This window comes from Aethalodelphis obliquidens, unplaced genomic scaffold, assembly GCF_003676395.1.
Source record: "Aethalodelphis obliquidens isolate GAN/ISIS:26980383/991018 unplaced genomic scaffold, ASM367639v1 scaffold68, whole genome shotgun sequence".
NCBI lineage: Eukaryota > Metazoa > Chordata > Mammalia > Artiodactyla > Delphinidae > Aethalodelphis > Aethalodelphis obliquidens.
In genome coordinates, this window is record NW_020838012.1 from 8,073,855 (window position 1) to 8,093,188 (window position 19,334).

General features: G+C 37.8%; 2 long non-coding RNA genes across 4 annotated transcripts in view; one reads left to right on the top strand and one right to left on the bottom strand.

The window, feature by feature from the left end:
• Positions 1-19,334, bottom strand: part of LOC113611125 (uncharacterized) — a 30,118-nt gene that overhangs the window by 4,333 nt on the left and 6,451 nt on the right. The window lies entirely within an intron of this gene.
• Positions 1,669-18,625, top strand: LOC113611123 (uncharacterized). Of its 3 annotated transcripts, XR_003429355.1 has the most exons (4): positions 1,669-1,717; positions 2,105-2,506; positions 8,223-8,488; positions 17,969-18,625. It is a non-coding gene; the product is annotated as an uncharacterized LOC113611123 (long non-coding RNA). The 3 variants fall into 3 exon arrangements; XR_003429354.1 differs by lacking the exon at positions 17,969-18,625 and having other exon boundaries at positions 2,105-6,955; positions 8,223-9,094; XR_003429353.1 differs by lacking the exon at positions 17,969-18,625 and having other exon boundaries at positions 8,223-9,094.

The window sequence follows — 19,334 nt, forward strand, 5'->3', positions numbered from 1 at the left end:
GTAAACTTGAAACTAGGAACTTAGTAGAATTAGTAAAGGTCAGACCTCTGGACAAAATATCTGCTTCCCTGGGCATTGTCTTGAGTCTAGTAAAATTACTGACCTTCTCCCAAACCGAGCTGTTCCTGTATATGAAAGTGTTGGACATGGTTTTTGGTCTCCAGAAAAAGATACTACAAACTACAAAGTATTACTCTTGATTAATAACAAGCATCCCCTCTGTTGAATTGTGTCCCCCTAAAAGATATGTTTAAACCCTAACCCCCAGTACCTCAGAATCTGACCTTGTTTGGAAATAATGTCTTTACAAAGATAGATTAAAATAAGGTCATTAGGGTGGGCCTTAATCCGATAAAACTTGTATACTTATATAAAGAGGAAATTTGGATAAAGAGACAGGCACACAGAGAGAATGCCACTTGAACGTGAAGGCAGAGATCCAGGTGATGCGTCTACAAGCCAAGGAAAGCCAGAGATTGCCAGTAAACCGGCAGAAGCTGGGACAGAAAGACGCAAGTAACAGATTCGCCCTCTGAGCCCTCAGAAGGAACCAACTCTGCCAAAAACCTTGATCTTGACTTTCTAGCCTCCAGAACTGTGAGAAAAGAAATTTCAGCTGCTTAAACCACTTAGTTCGTAGTACTTTGTCATAGCAGCCCTAGAAAACTAATACGTAAACACAATGATCACAATCAGGACTATATTAAAATTCCACAGATCATATTGAAAATTATATTGAAGAATCACAGCTCCCCAGGCCTAACAAACAAATACATACCCTTAAAATTCCTCTTGTTTTCCTAAACTATTGCAGCTGCTACACTGGCAGCAGCCTCAACCTTTCTTGTTGCCACTGCATTATTGATTGCTATTTCATATTCTCTCAGGCACCCATTAGCTCTTCTGTTGTGATTGTTTTCTGTTTGTTTTTCACCCCGTTATGTCTTTAAAATGATTGGCATGCAGCCTTATTTTGTATTTCAATATTTAAGACTGAGAGTCAACTCAGTCTGGAAAGCAAATGGGGGGCTCAGCTTAAAGCAACACACTTAGCTCCAAGCACCCATGAGGGCTGTAAAATCTCCCAGAAGCACTGGGTTCATTGTGTCTGTGGAGTTAGGTTAATTATAACCTAGTGTTCTACCTACACCATCCCTCAGACTTCCTTTCACCTTGATCATGATTTTAGCTGCTAACATGACTCATCTATCTGGTCTTTTCTCCAGTAAGAGGATGAATATTACAGAAGACTTTTGCCATTCTTTGGCTCTCCAGCATCCAACAACTCACTCCAATCAACACCCTAATACAGGAGTCCCCAACCCCCAGGCTACAGACTGTTACCAGGTGAGCCAGCAAAGCTTCATCTGTATTTACAGCCGCTCCCCATCGCTCTCATTACTGCCTGAGCTCCACCTCCTGTCAGATCAGTGGCGGCATTAGATTCTCATAGGAGCTTGAATCCTGCTGTGAACTGCGCATACGAGGGATATATGTTGCGTGCTCCTTATGAGAATCTAATGCATGATGATCTGAAGTGGAGCTGAGGCAGTGATGCTAGCACTGGGGAGCGGCTGCAAATACAGATTATCATTAGCGGAGAGGTTTGACTGCACAGAGACCATGATAAATCAAGTGCTTGCAGACTCATATCAAAACCCTATCTGTGGGTGTCAAGTGAAAACAAGCTCAGGGCTCCCACTGATTCTGCATTATGGTGAGTTGTATAATTATTTCATTATATATTACAATGCAATAATAATAAAGTGCATAATAAATGTAATGCTCTTGATTCATCCCCAAACCATCAACCGTCCCCCCTTACCCTGGTCCGTGGAAAAACTATCTTCCATGAAACCAGTCCCTGGTGCCAAAAAGGTTGGGGATTGCTGCCCTAATATCTCATTAGGGGAAGTCCCAAAAGAATACCCCTTTTGGGAAATTCCCCAACTATGACTGCCTCCACCCAGGAATGAAGGGACTCAAATCCTTCCTGGCCCCTTTGTGTAGTCAGGGAGTGGGCATAAAACCAAAAGTCAGTCCATCAGGCCTCCTTCCTGGAACTTTGAATTCTGAGCAAGGAACAAATCCTTTTGGCTTTCAGAATCATCCCAACAGCAACACAAAGACCAGATGGTTTCTGCATTATAGTTCCTGCTGCCAAGCCTGAGGAGCTGCCTGGAACTGCCAGTTTTCCAAGACGGGTGCTCCAGACTCTTGTTAATACTTGTGCACCTGATACGCTTCTGATATACATATTCTGGCTTTCTTTTTCCATTTCTTTTTCTTTTTCCTTCCCTTCCTCCCTCCCTTCCTTCCTTCCTCTCTGTCTCTCCCTTCCTTCCTTCCAACCTTCCTTCCTTCCTTTCTCTCTCTCTCTCTCTCTCTCTCTCTTTCTTTTCAACCACATTTGGTCTCAGTGGCTTACAACCAAGACTCTTGACAGATTCAAGGCCTAATGAACAGAAACTACCAGACTATGGTGCAGCTTCATCTCATATAAGTGGTGGGATATGAGGAAAATCTTATACCCAGTCTGAGCCTGTTTGCTCATGTGGAATGTGAGTCTGATATCTGCCTTCCTAAACTCTGAGCTTATCGTGCAATCCAAAAAAGCTCTTTGTTACTGTTAAGTAATGGAATAATGATAATGATGATGATGATGATAATGATACTAAAGATACTTTATTAGAGTTTCATAAGGTAAATATGCAGGAAAAAGAAATACATAGTTGTGAGGTGGAAGGTGGAATACTTAAAGCACTTTAAAAAATTACATAATAAATTTCTTTCTGAGTGTTAGAATAAAATATTTGAAATTCACACTACATTTCAATGAACCAAAAAAGAGAGTCATTCCTTAAAGAATGCATTTAATACTATGTAAATAATGCTGCTCTTCATTTATTTTTCTTATAAATATGGATTTCTTTGTTTCAGATTTTCTTAAGGGGAATTCTATCTGAATGTGTTACAGCTAAATTCATGAGTCCACCCATATCAGATTGCATTTCATATCCCCAAATGCAATGCCTGTTAGATCTTTTGTTTATACCTTAACTGTTGGCTATCTTTTTTCAATAAACATTTTTATTGAATTATACATTCAGAAGGGTATACAAATCATAAAGGTACAGTTTATTGAACTGTCACAAAGGGCACACACCCATGTAAGTGACAGCTAGGTCAAAAACTGAATACTCCTAGAACCTGAGAAAATACCCTCATGCCCCTCCGAGGCCATACTTTAGCTGCCTGAATTGCCCTTAATTTTAACACCAGAGAACAATTTTTCCTGTTTCTGAATTTTATTTAAGTGGAATTATAAACTATGTATCATTTTGTATAAGGCTTCTATAGATCAACAATATATTTATGAGATTCATTCAGGTTTTGAGAGTAGCAGTGGTTTTCCTTCATTACTGTGTGTTATTCTATTGTATAAATCTACCACAATTGGTTTACTCATTCAACTCTTTGAAATGTTTCCAGTTACAAATGATATTGTTTTCAACATTCTATTTTATCTTTTGGTGTACATATGTATTTCTTTTAAATATTTACCTGGGGAGGTAATTGCTGGGTCATAGAATATGAAGATGTTTAATTCTTATAGATAAAAAATAGTCTTCCCAAAGAGGTTCTGCAGTGTTCTGCATCCTTGTCAACACTTGGCATTATCAGTTATTTTAAATTCTAGTCATTCTAGTGGGGTTTAGTGTTATCTCCTTGTAGTTTTAATTTTCATTCCCTTGATTCTAAGCACACAACAAAGAAAAACTACATTATCTTTTATTATTTACACTGAGGGATATGCAGGGAGACAAACTGTACCCAAAGTGAACTCAAAACTTTACAGTCTTGCCCTCGAAACAAATACATGTACCTGAATCTGCATGTGTGTAGGAGAGCAAGTGTATAACTGAGGAGTTCTTCAAATAGCTTCCATGCAGAATTAAATGTTTATGAAAAGATAAATAAGTAATAAACACAAGCTAATGTGAAACTTACATATATTATTAAAATTCAACTTAAGCACAACAACTATTTAGAATCTAGACCAACAAAAGATTTTTTTTCAAGGGGTGGGTTATTTTATCATAAGGTTTGTTAAAATTGCTGGTCCATGATGATATTCAAAAGCACACCACCTAGATGATTTTATTATCATTTTTAAACTCTCTACAGACAACACATCCCTTTATTGCCTGCACTCAGAGTGGATCACTCTCACTGCCCCATCCTTGGTTGCCACTAAGGGATTTTATGCCTTTATATGTTGAATCATCCTTGCATTCCAGGAATAATTCCCAACTGATCATGGAGTATACTCTTTAAATATTTTTTCTGATGTCCTAAATGATTTCGGCCCCATCCCAATTTACATCACCTACTTTGAATGGGTTTCTGTGCCTTAAAACTCAAAGAGCCTGGTGCATAGTGGATGCTAAATAAAACATTACCTTTGGACCTAAATTTATGGGTTTCTATGTTGACTTGGAGTGGAAACTCTTTCCTGGAGGCTAGTGGGAGTCAAAACATCATACTAATATTAGCATCTTCTTCTAGGGAGTTAGAGAATCAAAAATAACTAAAAAATAAAAGAGCACTTTTGTGGGAAGTTAAGGAAGGGACTTGACCCTTGGCATCATTAGCTCACTTGAGCTTGCACTCATCTCTTTGTCAGTGAGTTTACTGGTTGGCAAATGGACATGGTAAGGACAGCACCAACTTTCAACTAGATACAGACAGGAAGAATCAGAAGTAGGAATATAGTTTATTGACATGTCATTATTTCTCTAGATACCATGATCATTTAGAGACATGGTTTATGACATCTGTTTACAGTTTACAAAGGCATTAAGAACCAAGTGACAGTGCAGTAAGATTGCATGAGACAATACTCCTGTTTTCCCCCTGACTTTATTTCTGTGTTGTATCAGTTATATGACAGTTATTTAACCTCTTTACTGTGACATACAATGGTAGGGTGTGCTATGCTGTATTAACATAATTATGCTCCTTTATTGACTATAAAAAAAGAATTTTTCAGAAGTCCTGGGCACTGTAAACAGCAGCTTCTTCAAGCTAATGCACAGGAGTGTCAGCACAGAACTGCAGAAGTTAGTTAATGGAGGCTGAAATTCTGCACTATTAATAAAGCATGGTATTTAAGAATTGAAGTGAATTATCTATGAGGTTTAGGCATGGAGCTCTAGGAAATAAATATTTTATATAATTACAACGTAAGATTAACTGTCTAAATATTATTCATTGCCTTACAATTTTTAGCACTTTATCCCTCAATAATTAATATTATTTACTAAAAAAAAAAATATACTATTTACTAAATATCTATTACTATCATTAAGAGGTAAAATACTATATGTAATAATAAGTATTATGAAATCATTATTTATACATATCAAACATGGGGCTGAGGAGGACCTGGGAAGGGAAATCTGGGTGGGGGCCAAGGGCCGCCTGGAATTTATAACTTTATTATTATATTTAAAATAATAACTATTCAAATTTCCTGTACACTATTCATTGCATGATAATATATAACATTTATTGCTATATAATGACTAGTATTTTATTTATTAGCAGTAGTAGTAGTAGTACTAGCAATTAGTAACCATTTACTAAATAATAAATATATAGAAAATGATTTTAATTATATATGAAACCTCTCCCATCTCTCCCGCCACTTCACCCCCAGGCTACGATTCCTAGAAGAACTGGGCAGTAATTATCACATTTTCGTGCTTCTCTGAATGATCTACAATTTGTGACACTTGAGCCGTGTCTGGAAGGATGAATGGGGTTAGTTAGGAAAGGGGAGATCGAAGGTCTTTCCAGGGAAGGGTCAGCAGGTACAAAGACATAGAGACGTCTGGCACCTCAGAGGCTAGTTGGAATGGCTGGGGGCTGGCTGTCACCCTTCACAGTCTCACATCCCTAGTGCAATTTCTAAGTGTCCTCTCTCTTCAGCAAGATAGTCAAACTTCTTTAACAGAGGCTGACTTCTAAAAGAGCAAAAGTGAGATTTGCCAGGTCTCTTAAGGGCTAGACCAGAATTTGCAGTCATTTTTGCCACATTCTGCTGGTCAGTGCAAGTGACAAGGTCAGCATAGATTCAAGGGGAAGAGAATTAGCCCTTACTTGTTGATGAGAGGACAGACATATGTCTGTAACCATGAGGAGAACTGGATACTATTATATGACACAGGATTGTTCCTTGAAATTTGGGAATGAGAACATCCCAGATTAGCCACACCCCTTCTACTTTTAAATTTCACTATGTTTTGGACTACCTTACTCAAAAATTGCATTTCTTTTATTACATGAAGGAGAAAAAAGAAGGAAAAGAAAAAAGAAATCCCTGTACAGGAAATCCGCTTTTGAAGTTCCCCAAACTAATTAAGAACACACTCAAGTCTCATTTATTTTATATTATCCATAAAATAATCAAAAGTTAACAGGTATTTACCTATGCCTGTTAGAGCATTAATTTCACTAGTAAAATCATCTAAAGTATCAAATTCTAGACATCTGTTTAAACTAATAATTTTGAAGAAACTTTGTCTAAAGCAGAGTTGTGGCTCACTAGATGAAATATTTTTATTAGATTTGAAATTAGATGTTCATTTGTAGAAAACAGACACCACTTCAGGCACTTAAGAAGAAAGGGATTTAATACAGTGAATTTGGTGCATACAAACTAACTGGAAATGTTGGAGGTACAAAATCCAGGATGCTGTAGATCAACACCACAGAACAAGCCCAGCAAAGGACTGCTAACTGTCATCACCAGGAAGCTGGCAAGTCAGGAAGCTGCAGTCTCAAGTGGACCATCATCTTAGTCATCATATAAGGAAAGAGTATTTCCTACAATTGTTGATCGGGGTAAGAGGATGGAAAGCCACCACTTAAATGTTGACCTCTGGACCATGTACGCATAATGATTTATATAAGGGTAAAAACAAATTAAAAATAAGAAAAAAACTTTAATTCTTTGTACTGAAATAAAATGGAGCATTTCTCCCTCTCCCTTTTCTTAGAACATTCACTTTAGAAAACTTATAATTCCTGTTTCTTTGAAATATTTGTAATCCTTTTTAAAAACTAAATATGCCTCTTGCCAATTTTATAACCCAGGAATGTTTCCTCAACCTAGAAACCAAGTCTGAAATGTTAGCATCAAGGAAGAAAACGCCCCTATCTCTCAGTTTTTATGGGAGGGTAGAAGCTGGCTCCTGCCTCTAAGTTGCAAACCTACCTCCTGTCATAATGATATAAGAAATTTATTTTTCCTTTGGGTAAAAGCAATGAGCACAGGTGGTTACCCTAATTACCAAGTGAATTTAGGACCAACCATGTGTGATAAATTGTGCTGTCCTGTGCTGTTTATCTTGAGAAGCCGGATGGAATGGGTTGTGTCTGCTCAGCTGCACAAAAGGATGAGATTCCTTTCTCTCCTTGCAGTCTCCTACCAGGTTACCTGTAATTCACATCACATTCTGGTTCAGGCTTGTTCAATAACAACATTTTTTTCTTTTCTATTTTTGTGGGGAGGATTTCTCGGTTAGCAGGGGATCTTGTTTTTGTATTTCCCCAACACTGCATGCCACGGCCTCTGTGCCTCTGTTCCTGTTTATTTTTTTCCACTTATTCAAGTCTTGCACGAGTGCATTTGATAGGCAAAACCTAAATCATACCCAGAACCCTAATCTTGGGTGAGCCTGGGAAATGTCGTTTTTAGCTTTCCAGTCCCTACAATGTATGTTTCATCAAAAGAGTGAAGTTCTAAATTTCTAGACAAGTAGTGAATAAGGCATCATAAAAATCATGTAGTCTAAATGAGTTTAATTCTCTGCTTTAAACCCTGGAGGAACTCTAGTATTTGAATTTTTCTAACCACGAGCTGCAACTAATACACACCTCAGCACATGCCAGGTGTCAGTGAGAATTAATGATCAGTTCTGAGCATCTTCCCTGCCAAGAGGCCTGAGCTAATCATTCTACTTTTTAGCTATCACAAAACAACTGTGCAAGTTGGCTATAATTACCTGGATTTTGCTCATTAGGAGACTGAGGTTCGAACAGTTTACATGTCCTGTCCCAAACTCTACAACTAGAAGGGGAAAATTCAACGTTTAAATTTAGGTGGTTTGATCCATTCCCCTACTTGTCTCATGATTTTCCCTTTTTACTTTCAGGTTCCTAGATCAACCCAGTGGGGTTTCTCCTGCCGTATCACACACAGTCTCAATGCTACTACTAGAGTTAAGAAAATGCTTTCAAGATAAAGAAGTAGAGGCTTTTCTAGATGTGGCTTAACTCAGGAACGTGGTTTGCAGTACCACCAGCTGCCCCTGCCCTTCTGGCCAGCCTGTGCCCAACGGCTTCCGTGGATGGACAGCTAGAGGTGGAGGCAAAGCAGCTTCCCAGCGGGGCTCTGCCTTTCACCACAGGACCGTATTGGGTAGGTTACTTGACTTTTCTAAGCCTCGACTTCCAAATCTGTAAAACAGATAAAAACTCAGGCTGCCTCACAGGTTTGTGAGGACTGAATGAGAAAACAGATGCAAAGCACCTGCCCCATAGAAATCACCGAATGAAGGTCAGAGCCCCTGATGATTTTATGATGATCAAACTTAACACTTCAGGAAGCAATGCATTCTCATTTGAGACAGCCTGAGTTACTGACAAATGGTTTCTTATATAGAGCAGAATTTTGCCTCTAGTACATTTTATTCATTGGTCTTAAGTATTCCCTCTGGGAAAAAAGCAAATTAGGCATCACACTCTTCCACATGACAACCCTTTAAATAGTTGAAGGTACATTTCCCCCGTTCACCCATATGAAACTTGTGTCTGCCAACTTCCCCACCCAACCCACACTCAAGTTTTTATATACAAACTACTCTTTAGCCAGTTCTCCTCAAATTTATTCTTGGAAATATTTTTAAACTGTTGTTATTTACATTTATTTCCATTTTATTTCACAACAGCTTTGACTATCATCTTAGCCCCTCAAGAGTTTTTCTTTTATTGAAATATAATTGATTTGCAATGTTTCCGGTGTACAGCAGAGTGATTCAGTTATACATATATATATGTATATATACATATTCTTTTTCAGATTCTTTTATTTATAGGTTATTACAAGATATTGAATATAGTTCCCTGTGCTATACAGTAGGTCCTTGTTGTTTAGCTAGTTTATATATGGTAGTGTGTATCTGTTAATCCCAAATTCTTAATTTATCCCTCCCCCCAAGAGCTTTTTAATCTGGATTTCATTATTCTCTGTATGAGCAAGTTCTCTGGATTAGCTAGGATTAGGTTTGCCTATGAATTACATGACACTAAGATATACATACAGACACTTAGGTTGTTTCCATACCTTGGCTGTTGTGAATAATGCTGCAGCGATCATGGGAGTACAGATATCTCTCTAGATAATGGTTTTGTGTCCTTTGTATGTCAGAAGTGGGATTGCTGGGTCATACAGTAGTTCTATTATTGATTTTTTTGAAGAACCTCCATACTGTTTTTCATAGTGGCTACAGCAATTTGCATTCCCACCAACAGTGCCCGAGGGCTCCCTTTTCTCCACACCCCCACCAGCATGTTTTATCTCTTTTTCAAAATAGCCATTCTAACAGGTGTTAGGTTATATCTCACTGTGCTTTTTATTTTCATTCCCCTGATTAGTGATGTTGAGCACCTTTTCATGTACTTATTGGTTATTTGTATGTCTTCCTTGGAAAAATATTTATTCAAATCCTTTGTTCTGACTGCTCCACCCACCAGCCTTTCCCTCTCTCTCCATATCTTCTGGCCTCTCTATTCCCTGAGACACAACAATATTGAAATTAGGCCAGTTAATAATCATACAATGGCCTCTAAGTGTTCAAGTGAAAGGAAGAGTCACATGTCTCTCACTTTAAATCAAAAATTATAAATGATTAATGTGAGGGAGGAAGGCATGGTGAAATTCAAGATAGACTGAAAGCTAGGACTCTTGTGCCCAACAGTTAGCCAAGTTGGGAATGCAAAGGAAAAGTTCCTGAAAGAAATCAAAATTGCCACTCCAGTGAACACATGAATAATAAAAAAAAACTGTAACAGCCTTATTGCTGATATGGAGAAAGTTTTAGTGATTTGGATAGATCAAACCAACCACAATATCCCCTTAAGCCAAAAGCCCAATACAGACAAAGGCTCTAATTCTCTTCAATTCCATGAAGTCTGAGAGAGATGAAGGCACTGCAGAAGAAAGGTTTGAAGCGAGCAGAGGTTGGTTATGAGGTTTAAGGAAAGAAGCCGTCTCCATAACATAAAAGTGCAAAGTGAAGCAGCAAGTGCTGATATACAAGCTGCAGCAAGTTATCCAGAAGATCTGGCTATAGATGATTAATGAAGGTGGTTACACGAAACAACAGACTTTCAGTGTATATGAAACCACCCTATATTGGAAGAAGATGCCACCTAGACTTTCATATCTAGAGAGGAGACGTCAGTGCCTGACTTCAAATCTTCAAAGGACAGGCTGACTGTCTTGTTAGGGGCCGAAGCAGCTGGTGATTTTACGGTGAAGCCGATGCTCATTTACCATTCCAAAAATCCTAGGGCCCTTCAGAATTATGCTCAGTCTGCTCTTCCTGTGCTCTATAACTGGAACAACAAAGCCTGGACTTCAGCTAAAACAGCAGAAGCTGAACTGCTCCCATACTCCTTATTTGCTGCATACACTTCTCCAATGTGTTGAAACCCTTCTTCTAATCTAGTTTATATCCCAAGTTTGTATCCACCTTGACAATAAAATTCTTCCACTTACTCTAGGACTTTTTGAAATAAGATTATAATGTCCCAGGTCATGTAGGGACTGGGTCCACAAATGCCCTATATATATCTCACTTTTTAGCGGTAGCCACGGTGATTGGTTCAGTGGGTGAACACGTGAGCTAAGTTGTCCAGTCTGTCTGTGGAATTTTTATATAGCAAAATAGGGAAAAAACGTATTCTTACTTTGCTCTAGAATCACAAAATTTGGAGACTCTAAGCCGGGAATTGGCTACCTTCCCACACCCCCACCATGTATATGAATCCATCTCTCTGCAATAGAAGTGGATAAAATCAATAAGCAGGAAAAACAGAGACAAAAGACAACCATGATGGCATTGTGTCTCCAGGTCCTATATCTGAAGCTCCCCAGTTTGCCCGATCCCTGCAGCTCTTCCTTGGCTTCTCTGAACAACCCCCTGGATGACTTCATTAAAACAACCTTGGTGCTTAATCTTTCTTAAGTTGGAGTTTATGTCATTGCAAACATAAGAATATTAACTGTAGCAGAGATAGCTAACACTTATGCCCCAAATGTATGCATTTCCTTCCTGGAGTTCCTACCAGGAACTGCAACCCAGTCAGGCAACACACTTTCCAACCTCAATACATCTAGGTGGGGCCATGTGACTTGTTCTTAGTAATGGAAACAAGCGTTTATTAATTCCAGATCAAGATTGTTAAGAAGTGGTTATATCTTCTTCACTCTTTTTTTTCTTCCACTAGCTGACTACAGGTAAGCGCAGTGTCAGATGGTGAACCTACAAGACAGAACGAGGCTGAAATCCTAAATCACTAGTTGGAGGAAAGTTTCCCACTAATCTCTTTGGGAGTTGATGTGATTGACAAGTAAACTTCTATCATACATATTTGAAAAATTATATATTTTGAGGATTGTGTGATACAGCAACTACTCCTATCCCAAGTAATTCACTAACTATTGAAGTCCTTAATCTCAATTTTTTCATGGCAATTAAAATTTTCTTTGAGCTTAGGAATGAACATGAAAGATACCCTAGAAGAGGTATCACTTGAACCAAATCTGGAAATATGAGAAGAATTCAATTGTGTGATAAAGGAAGGGAATGGCATTCCAGTGGAAGAGAAACATATACGCAAAAAAGGACAGCAAGAAAAATCATGGAATATTTGGAGACTAGTAATCCATTTATTATTAAAAAAGAAAGAAGAAGAGTAATGGGATATCAGTTGAAGTAGCAGGGGGGAACCAGATCATAATATGTTTTGGACCAAAACAAATTCTATGAAACTCTGGGTTCCCACAACCACAATCATTATATCACCCTTGATGACAGAAAGAGCAAGTAATTCTTTATAGAAATTTTTTTGTAGGATTCATGGCATGTATATCAAGAGAAGAAAATGTTGATACTCTGCACATGACTAATGGAGTTAGAGTTTGGGCTAATTTCTGGATTGAACTTGAACTTGAAGGTAGTTAATGGTCTTTGCAGTAGCTTGGGATAAAACTGCTTAGTAAGAGTTCTTTGTATGGGATGGTGACAAAATAATCTAAATGAATTCTCTCTTGCAGGATATAGAAATAAAAAATACCCACAGGGAAAGCAAATCACTTAAGCAATGGCTGTATCCAGAAATATTGTTAACAATTCTCTGTGAGGTTTATGGAATAAGCCAGTTATGGAAGTATCAGGACCCAAGGCCAACTGATGATAACAAGAAAGTGAGACAGTAGCCCGGTTACCTTGCTTTATCTTGCTTTCTTGTGCTAATCCCACATAACCAGTGGTGATCTGGGTGTACCACTTCCATGCCACCTTAGAAACGACTGCACTCAACCTATTATGCCACACTAACGAGTTCGTATCCTATGTTGAATGTGAAATTTACTCCTACAATAAGGTAACAGCCATAATGTCAACTCCCAGGAAATACAACAATTGTATTTTTAGTCCAGGCTTATTTGACCTCTAGTAATTAATCATGGACTCTGACATGGAAAAATTTTACATTAAGTGAAAGAAAATAAATGGGTTAGAGGAAATCAACTGAAACAACTGTTTTATAACACGCAGGAGGGTAATATTTTAAAATAGTCCATCTGTTGACAGGATATTGATACTTGGAAATTTCTGTGTATAAACTTAGCAGGGTTTTGGCCTTTTGTGTTGCAACTATGACCCTTACTGGCCAGAAAGTAGCCATGGAGGCAAAGGGAATACTGTTTAGATACTGACAATAAATGAGATAAAAATCCAATAGAAGGATTGCACATTGCAAGAAACAGAGTAGTTGATTTAGGATTGTATGTCATTTGGGCAATCGATTTCTCAATCTGTTTTTCACAAGAAGTTATTTGGTATTTTACAATTAACGTTTCTGACCAATGATGCTTGGAAAATGTTAGCTTCAATAGATTTGAGCAAGTTTCTTAACTGAAGGATTTTTCAGAGCCTGTAATACGCTAAGCAGCATTTTTAATGTCTAAGAAAGGATTTCAAGCATACAACCTATTTCTCTAACTTATTTGACCTTACAACATTTTTTGGTAAAATATCTTAAACAGTGCTCAGAATTACTAGTTTAACTAGTTCCATGCACTGTCATTGTGGCCAAAGAATTAATTTTTAATTCAGTCTTTCAAAATTTGTATAAGAGAATTTAGGTAAAGTAATTGTTTAGTATTGTAATTAGGGAAAATTCTTACCCAAAAGAAATTCTGCGCCTGGACTTACCATGGAAACCTCAGTCAGAATAAACAAAAGGGCCATATTTACCAGAGGGATATGGAGTGTCCTCTCCATGGGAACGGAGTGAACACCAAGGACATGGACCCTTCAGGTCTTTTGATCATACAAGGACAGCACTTCTTATCTCAAGTAATAAAGTACCTTACACAAATAAAATTCATTATTTTATGGTACAGCTACTTAAAATGCAATATTTTCACTGCTTTTATAGTCAAATGACTAAGCCTATCTTGGTGAGAACAACAGTAGTATTCTTTTTTACTTAGAATACCAAAAGATTATCTTTTCATTAAATATGGTCATCTTCCTTAAAAAATTCATTGAAAGATATGTATAGATCTGGTTGACTTGCAATACAAAGAAAAGTTAAATGCAACAGTTATTCCATCTGTCTGAATTAAAATGAAATCTGCAAATTCTGTAAAATGAGAGCATTAAAATTTGTTTCCTGTCATTGTGCCAACAACTAACAGGCTACTTCTGTTTTTAACATTAAATCTCCACAGAGGAAGCTTACTGAGCTGAGATTTTTGTTATAATATTGAACACAGTCTAAGGAATACTTTGGTTTATTGTTTTTTTCAAAATTCCAAGGCAGATACATGAATCTATCCTAAGAACAGTAAGAACTACACAGAAGACCTAGGATGCCTGGGAGTCAGAAGACATGCGTCCAATGTGTAGTTCTGCTAACATCTTTCGACAATGAGCAAACTACTGCAGGTATCATTTCCCCAACACAAAATGAAAAGGTTAGAATTGATCAACCTAGATTTAAAAAGCCATGACTTGCAAATAATCTTCTAATGTATCAGTCCCTTCAGCTGAAACTCAAATAAGTAGAATGATAGTGGGTTCCAGTGTCTCATGAGTATCACTATTGCAAAGTAATGCAAAGATCTCTAAAGGCTATTTCAATGTGCTCTTGCGAAGCCCATTCCTAAAAGGAGGTGCCTATTGATTTCATACAATGAGTCTAAGGAAACTCTGGAGGTCAAGTAAGGAAGGGGGCCTGGAAGGAACAAGTTCTGCAGAGTTCAAAGCTACACAGGTTTGCCCCTTTGACAAACCATTTATACACCACAAGATTTCCATTTCATTTTTCCTTGATTTTGTGACTTTTCCTGAACCTTCTAATCTGAATTTGAATCACATGTAAATTGGAACTAATATGTGAGCCCAAATCATATAAGATTGCATATGGAAAGTCATATATTCAGGGGCTCATTTTAAGAGAAAGTTTATTTTTACATCTTTGAGGCATTTGTGTGAATACTTATGACACCTAGTGGTCAAAAACTGGGAAATGAGATATTTAAGGAAGAGGAAGTGGGAATGGCTTGAAAGAGGAAAATCTATAGGTAAAGGAAGAACAGCTTTTTAGCAAAACACTTGTCCATAAAGGTGTCTGATTCTGGAATCCTTTATATAAGAAGAATCAACTTAAAGAAAACAGAAAATGCAAAGGGTCACATGATCCTTAAAAATAAAAAGAGTCTAAAGAATCTGGAACTCTGCCATCTTCAGAGAATGAAGAAGAATTTCATCCACTTGTACTCTTCCAATCTAGCAGTCTGAAAAGCAATCATTCAAGAACTTCTGCGATACATGGATGCACACTGGTCTTTAGGACAGTGAACTGACAGGTCAGCATCTTTTCATTTTGTATCAGAACATCTTTTTATTTCCCATGTGTTGATGCAGTCTTTAAAAAATGTTTCCAATAAAAGAAAACTCTAAATTATTCATGATGTCTACTTTGCAAAATTTTCAAAGAGAAGAGATGTAAAATATGGAATTCCTATTCAATAAAAACAGTAATTTACCTTCTCTCTTAAAAAAGTGAGAATCAGAAAGATAATGATAATCAGAAGAGAGGAGATGCACAGAGTTTGAATGAGTTTGAAAAAATAATTCACTGGGGTGGGGGGCAGGCAGGAATGAGCACAAGGGGTTACAGGGAAAGCGTCATTAATAATATTTCTAGAAATTGTTACAAGTGATCACTCCTCTTGGTTCCTCTCTCAACTTTTTAGCATTTCCAAATGAGATCCACCCTAGGAACTTTATCACAGAAGGCCTATCAGCTCTACTATCCCCTTTCCTTCATATATTGAATATATTCCATACTTTAAAACAAACCATAACCAATTGCTTAGACTTCTCCTATCTGAAGTATATTCCAAAATATTAGTTGCTCTTATAAAATTTATTTTACAGGCTGTAGGGATACTGTTGAATGATGTCATGTAAGTCCCCCCCTTTTGAAAGCAAAGCCCTAAACATTCTGGTATATATGCCTTGCCTAAGAAGGATGATCCCATTAATATATCAATCTAGTTATTAATTTCCATATTTAATTTAGTTTGAAATTTCTCAAGAATTATTTGTTAATTTGGATTACCTATACTACTGCTTCCCTTCTATTATTGTAAACAGCCAAGAACTGGGAGTCTCTGGAGTTCTTTCCAGACACTGAGAATTGTCTGAGAATTGAATTGGTTCAGTAGATAAATATTTCCTATAATTTTGAAGCCAAAAGAGTTTAAATTGGAGTTAGCTGCTTAGTATAGAGAAGGAAAGAAAGGAAGAAATAGAGAGAGAGGAAGGAAAGAAGGAAGGAACGAACGAACGAATGAACGAACGAAGAAAATAACTTCTTAGAATCCAAATGCCTAGTAAACATGTTTTCATAAACTGAGGGAAACCAAAATACTCTTTATGCATTGAAGTTTCTCTTGAGATCTTTCTTAGAGCCCTGTCTGGAAGTCAAGTGAATGGGACCTTGCAGAGGCTCTACCATTAAGCCTCTGTGTATCCTTGGACAAGTCACACAAACATTCTGTACCTTCCTCTCTTCATCTTGCAATATGGAGATATTTTGCTAGATGATATCTAACTAAGGTCCCCTCCGCTTCAGAATTGATTTTTTAAATAGTTTATTGTATTTACTTTTTCTTGTCTTATTTTCTCTGCTAATTAGGCCCCTCAAGTTTCCAGTTCGATACCCTTTGAGATTGGAACCAAGAAGAGGAAAACAGAGCTAATATCTGTTTTTTCACTGTTATGAGAAATGAGAAAATAGAAAAATATACTGGAAGATTATATGGGGAAAGAAAGAATTACTGTTTTAAAGCAAAATAAATAAATCATGAACATAATTTAGGCAGTGACATATAATGTTATTTTTTTTGTGTTAAGTTCAATAATTACGACATTTTAGAATACTATTGGTGAAAGTTAGGAATTGGTAATTAGTGTTTTGAAGGTAGGAAGGGAGTAGGCTTAAAAAATTTAACGGTTCAAAAAGCTAGAAATTGCTTTTAACAATTCTACATATTTCCAGAGAGATTCAAATATGTGATATGGGGTTGTATTCTCCTAAGTTTCCTTCCAGCCCTGAAAATCTGAGAGTCTATGTTTGTTTCTCCTGGATTTTTCTACCAAATGGCCTTTCCAAGTACCTCCGGGCTTAGAGTTATTTAATTTCATGACTCCTATTTGCTGAAGGAAACCAGAATGTCATCCCAAAGTATGCCTCTTTGACATAAAAATTATTTTGAGCTGAAGGCAATTAAGAAGCAGTAAATGCAGATAAATTTACCTTCTTTTCTGCCTAAACACAGGAAATAAATTCTCCTTTCACTGGAGACAGACTCTTAGCCCAAAGAAGGCACCAGAAGAATCTGCAAAACAAGCTTGTTAAACTAACTCTTATCTTCCAAGTTACTTCTTCACCGTTTACCACCCTTAGCCCAAACTCCTTTTTGTTTTTGTTTGTTTTTTTTTAACCAGTGAATTGTACACTTTATTTTTTATTTATTTTTTTAATTTTTATTTATTTATTTTATTTATTTATTTTGGCTGCGTTGGGTCTTCGTTGCTGTGCCGGCTTTCTCTAGTTGCAGCGAGCAGGGTCTACTCTTCATTGTGGTGTGTGGCTTTCTCATTGCAGTGGCTTCTCTTGTTGCAGAGCACAGGCTCTAGCCGTGCAGGCTTCAGTAGTTGCGGTGCTTGTGCTCACTAGTTGCGGTGTGGGCTCTGGGACGCATGGGCTTCAGTAGTTGTGGCTTGCAGGCTCAGTAGTTGTGGCACACGGGCTTAGTTGCTCCACTTTATGTGGGATCTTCCCGGACCAGGGATCGAACCTCTGTCCCCCGCATTGGCAGATGGATTCTTAACCACTGTGCCAGCAGGGAAATACCCCAAACCCCTTTTTCTTGTCAATTCTTTGCAAATTTATTGTTCCTTTGTCTAAAAGATACAAATGCTTCCTGCTCCAATCACTTCTTCCAGCCTTCATTCTCCTGTGCAAGCTCCATGTACATGTAAAAATTCAATACAATTTGTATGCTTTTCTCCTGTTCATCTGTCTTTGTCAGTTTAATTTTCAGACCCAGCCAAGGACCCTAAGAAGGACGAGAAAAACTTTTTCCTCCCCTACAATACCAACCCACGAGAACAAGAAAGTCCATCAGTGGACTGATGAAGACAGGAAAGTGAGAAGATTTAGGAATAAAGATCATTTTCACTATTTTTACCATCTTTTACCTGGTGAGGAAATGATGAAGTGTAGGTAGCCTAGAAAGAGTAAGAAATAAGAAGCAGGATTGTAGGCACACTAGTACTACCAGGCAACGCCTGGAAAAATATCAGTGTCTTATTTGTTTGTTTTTAGAAGAAACTGTATTTTTTGCACTCTAGCCCCTCCCCAAAGGAATGAGTTTGTTCTAGAGACTCATTCACGTGGTGTCAAGTACTATTTGTAAGTGGGTGATGCGGCTTGTGTATTTATAGTAGCGCTTCTAAGGAAGTGCTGAAGAAAATCCTGTGGCTAAGGAGAGTGTTAGATTGTTTCAGTTCCTGTGATATTTATTTAATATAAACTAAAGTGTGAGAGCACACATACCAGGCACACAACTCAGAGAATACTTGCACCCTGTCCCAGTGGACATTTGTTGTCAGATAAAAAGCCAGGGGCTTCCCTGGTGGCGCAGTAGTTGAGAGTCCGCCTGCCGATGCAGGGGACATGAGTTCGTGCCCCGGTCCGGGAGGATCCCACATGCCGCCGAGCGGCTGGGCCCCGTGGGCCATGGCCGCTGAGCCTGCGCGTCCGGAGCCTGTGCTCCACAACGGGAGAGGCCACAACAGTGAGAGGCCCGCGTACCGCAAAAGAAAGAAAGCCAAAGCTATAGGGCCTACTCGGCTAGTATTCCTTTTCCAAATAATAAATTTACCGTAGAACTAGATTTTTTTAAATCTACCAGAAGAGTTTTGAAAGGCAGTGAAAAGATTAATTGTGGAAAGGGAAAAACCCAGGATACAGAGGAATTAAAGGACCTGTATTTTCCCTTTTAAACTAAATTCTTATTACATTAGCCTGCTTTTGCTGAGGCTTATTTCAGGGTCTAGTTCAATACGCTTGACTAGCAGAGAATTACGGAGTTTAAAGAAATCTACACCATGTATATTACTTATGTTTTATACTGTAGTATGCGAATTCTGTTCAAAATGATTCTGTGTTTGTTTAGAGAGCATCTTTGTTTCCATGTCAGTCTATTATTCTATAAATCTACTGAGGGCAGGGGACATTTCTAACCCCACAGCTGCCTCCAAAAATATCAGTCTATAACAAGAATTTCATGCATGCCACCCCGTCATTCCATTTTCTCCATCATTTTAGCAGCCAGCAAGAACTTCCCTATTCGATGATACATTACACTACGTGCCCTTGTCAATCTTCTCTAA